Below are 5,049 nucleotides of genomic sequence, written 5' to 3'. Positions count from 1 at the left end.
AGGATACGATAGAGGATAGGATAGAGGATTGGATAGGATAGAGGATATTATAGGATATACGATAGGATAGGATACAGGATAGGATAGGATAGAGGATAAGATACTATAGAGGATAGTATAGGGTAGAGGATAGGATACGATAGAGGATAGTATAGGATAGAGGATACGATAGGATAGAGAATATTATAGGATAAATGATATTATAGGATAGAGGATAGGATAGGGTAGAGGATAGGATAGGATAGAGAATAGTATAGGATAGATGATATTATAGAATAGAGGATAGGATAGGATAGGGGATAGGATACGATAGAGGATAGTATAGGATAGAGGATAGGATAGGATAGAGGGTAGGATAGGATAGAGGATAGGATCGGATAGAGAATAGTATGGGATAGATGATATTATAGGATAGAGGATAGGATAGGATAGAGGATAGGATAGGATAGAGGATAGGATAGGATAGAGGATAGGATAGGATAGAGGATAGGATAGGATAGCGGATAGGATAGGATAGCGGATAGGATAGGATAGAGGATAGGATAGGATAGAGGATAGGATAGGATAGAGGATAGGATAGGATAGAGGATAGGATAGGATAGAGGATAGGATACGATAGAGGGTAGGGTAGAATTTGTATAGGACACCTTATAGCATAGGATAGAGTATAGGATAGGATAGAGAATAGGATAGGATAGAGGATATTATGGGGTGGAGGATAGGATAGGATAGAGGATATGATATGATAAATGATATTATAGGATACAGGATAGGATAGGGTAGAGGATAGGATAGAGAATAGGATAGGATGGAGGATAGGATAGGATAGAGGATAGAATCGGATAGAGGATAGGATACGATAGAGGATAGGATAGAGGATTGGATAGGATAGAGGATATTATAGGATATACGATAGGATAGGATACAGGATAGGATAGGATAGAGGATAAGGTACTATAGAGGATAGTATAGGGTAGAGGATAGGATAGGATAGAGAATAGTATAGGATAGATGATATTATAGAATAGAGGATAGGATAGGATAGAGGATAGGATACGATAGAGGATAGTATAGGATAGAGGATACGATAGGATAGAGAATATTATAGGATAAATGATATTATAGGATAGAGGATAGGATAGGGTAGAGGATAGGATAGGATAGAGAATAGTATAGGATAGATGATATTATAGAATAGAGGATAGGATAGGATAGGGGATAGGATACGATAGAGGATAGTATAGGATAGAGGATAGGATAGGATAGAGGGTAGGATAGGATAGAGGATAGGATCGGATAGAGAATAGTATGGGATAGATGATATTATAGGATAGAGGATAGGATAGGATAGAGGATAGGATAGGATAGAGGATAGGATAGGATAGAGGATAGGATAGGATAGAGGATAGGATAGGATAGCGGATAGGATAGGATACGATTGAGGATAGGATAGAGGATTGGATAGGATAGAGGATATTATAGGATATAGGATAGGATAGGATACAGGATAGGATAGGATAGAGGATAGGAGAGGATTCAGGATAGGATAGAGAATATTATAGGATAGAGGATAGGATAGGATAGAGGATAGGATAGGATAGAGGATAGGATAGGATAGCGGATAGGATAGGATACGATTGAGGATAGGATAGAGGATTGGATAGGATAGAGGATATTATAGGATATAGGATAGGATAGGATACAGGATAGGATAGGATAGAGGATAGGAGAGGATTCAGGATAGGATAGAGAATATTATAGGATAGAGGATAGGATAGGATAGAGGATAGGATAGGATAGAGGATAGGATAGGATAGAGGATAGGATAGGATACAGGATAGGATAGGATAGTGGATAGGATAGGATAGATGATATTATAGGATAGAGGATAGGATAGGATAGAGGATAGGCTCGGATCGATGATAGGATAGGGGATTGGATAGAATAGAGGATAGGATAGGATAGAGGATAGGATAGGATAGAGGATAGGATAGGATAGAGGATAGGATAGGATAGAGGATAGGATAGGATAGAGGATAGGATCGGATAGAGGATAGGATAGGATAGAGGATAGTATAGGATAGAGGATACGATAGGATAGAGAATAGGATAGACGATAGGATAGGATAAAGGATTGGATAGGATAGAGGATAGGATAGAGGATAGTATAGAGGATAGGATAGAGGATAGGATAGGATAGAGGATAGGATAGGATAGAGGATAGGATAGGATAGGGGATAGGATAGGATAGAGGATTGGATAGGATAGAGGACAGGATAGGATAGACGATAGGATAGGATAGAGGATAGGATCGGATAGAAAATAGTATAGGATAGATGATATTATAGGATAGGGGATAGGATAGGATAGAGAATAGTATAGGATAGATGATATTATAGGATAGAGGATAGGATAGGATAGAGGATAGGATAGGATAGAGGATAGGATAGGATAGAGGATAGGATAGGATAGAGGATAGGATAGGATAGCGGATAGGATAGGATAGCGGATAGGATAGGATAGAGGATAGGATAGGATAGAGGATAGGATAGGATAGAGGATAGGATAGGATAGAGGATAGGATAGGATAGAGGATAGGATAGGATAGAGGATAGGATAGGATAGAGGGTAGGGTAGAATTTGTATAGGACACCTTATAGCATAGGATAGAGTATAGGATAGGATAGAGAATAGGATAGGATAGAGGATATTATGGGGTGGAGGATAGGATAGGATAGAGGATATGATATGATAGAGGATTGGAAAGAGGATAGGATATAATACAGAATAGGATAGGATTGAGTATAGAATGGGATAGAGGATAGGATAGGATAGAGGATAGAGGATAGGATAGGATAGAGGATAGGATAGGATAGAGGATAGGATAGGATAGAGGATAGGATAGGATAGAGGATAGGATAGGATAGAGGATAGGATAGGATAGAGGATTGGATAGGATAGAGGATATTATAGGATATACGATAGGATAGGATACAGGATAGGATAGGATAGAGGATAAGATACTATAGAGGATAGTATAGGGTAGAGGATAGGATAGGATAGAGAATAGTATAGGATAGATGATATTATAGAATAGAGGATAGGATAGGATAGAGGATAGGATACGATAGAGGATAGTATAGGATAGAGGATACGATAGGATAGAGAATATTATAGGATAAATGATATTATAGGATAGAGGATAGGATAGGGTAGAGGATAGGATAGGATAGAGAATAGTATAGGATAGATGATATTATAGAATAGAGGATAGGATAGGATAGGGGATAGGATACGATAGAGGATAGTATAGGATAGAGGATAGGATAGGATAGAGGGTAGGATAGGATAGAGGATAGGATCGGATAGAGAATAGTATGGGATAGATGATATTATAGGATAGAGGATAGGATAGGATAGAGGATAGGATAGGATAGAGGATAGGATAGGATAGAGGATAGGATAGGATAGCGGATAGGATAGGATACGATTGAGGATAGGATAGAGGATTGGATAGGATAGAGGATATTATAGGATATAGGATAGGATAGGATACAGGATAGGATAGGATAGAGGATAGGAGAGGATTCAGGATAGGATAGAGAATATTATAGGATAGAGGATAGGATAGGATAGAGGATAGGATAGGATAGAGGATAGGATAGGATAGAGGATAGGATAGGATACAGGATAGGATAGGATAGTGGATAGGATAGGATAGATGATATTATAGGATAGAGGATAGGATAGGATAGAGGATAGGCTCGGATCGATGATAGGATAGGGGATTGGATAGAATAGAGGATAGGATAGGATAGAGGATAGGATAGGATAGAGGATAGGATAGGATAGAGGATAGGATAGGATAGAGGATAGGATAGGATAGAGGATAGGATCGGATAGAGGATAGGATAGGATAGAGGATAGTATAGGATAGAGGATACGATAGGATAGAGAATAGGATAGACGATAGGATAGGATAAAGGATTGGATAGGATAGAGGATAGGATAGAGGATAGTATAGAGGATAGGATAGAGGATAGGATAGGATAGAGGATAGGATAGGATAGAGGATAGGATAGGATAGGGGATAGGATAGGATAGAGGATTGGATAGGATAGAGGACAGGATAGGATAGACGATAGGATAGGATAGAGGATAGGATCGGATAGAAAATAGTATAGGATAGATGATATTATAGGATAGGGGATAGGATAGGATAGAGAATAGTATAGGATAGATGATATTATAGGATAGAGGATAGGATAGGATAGAGGATAGGATAGGATAGAGGATAGGATAGGATAGAGGATAGGATAGGATAGAGGATAGGATAGGATAGCGGATAGGATAGGATAGCGGATAGGATAGGATAGAGGATAGGATAGGATAGAGGATAGGATAGGATAGAGGATAGGATAGGATAGAGGATAGGATAGGATAGAGGATAGGATAGGATAGAGGATAGGATAGGATAGAGGGTAGGGTAGAATTTGTATAGGACACCTTATAGCATAGGATAGAGTATAGGATAGGATAGAGAATAGGATAGGATAGAGGATATTATGGGGTGGAGGATAGGATAGGATAGAGGATATGATATGATAGAGGATTGGAAAGAGGATAGGATATAATACAGAATAGGATAGGATTGAGTATAGAATGGGATAGAGGATAGGATAGGATAGAGGATAGAGGATAGGATAGGATAGAGGATAGGATAGGATAGAGGATAGGATAGGATAGAGGATAGGATAGGATAGAGGATAGGATAGGATAGAGGATAGGATAGGATAGAGGATTGGATAGGACAGAGGACAGGATAGGATAGAGGATAGGATAGGATAGAGGATAGGATCGGATAGAGAATAGTATAGGATAGATGATATTATAGGATAGGGGATAGGATAGGATAGAGAATAGTATAGGATAGATGATATTAAAAGATAGAGGATAGGATAGGATAGAGTATACGATACAGAATAGGATAGGATAGAGGATAGGATAGGATAGAGGATAGGATCGGATAGAGGATAGGATACGATAGAG

Source organism: Halictus rubicundus, unplaced genomic scaffold (assembly GCF_050948215.1).
Source record: "Halictus rubicundus isolate RS-2024b unplaced genomic scaffold, iyHalRubi1_principal scaffold0600, whole genome shotgun sequence".
Lineage (NCBI taxonomy): Eukaryota > Metazoa > Arthropoda > Insecta > Hymenoptera > Halictidae > Halictus > Halictus rubicundus.
Note: the sequence above shows the minus strand (reverse complement) of the source record.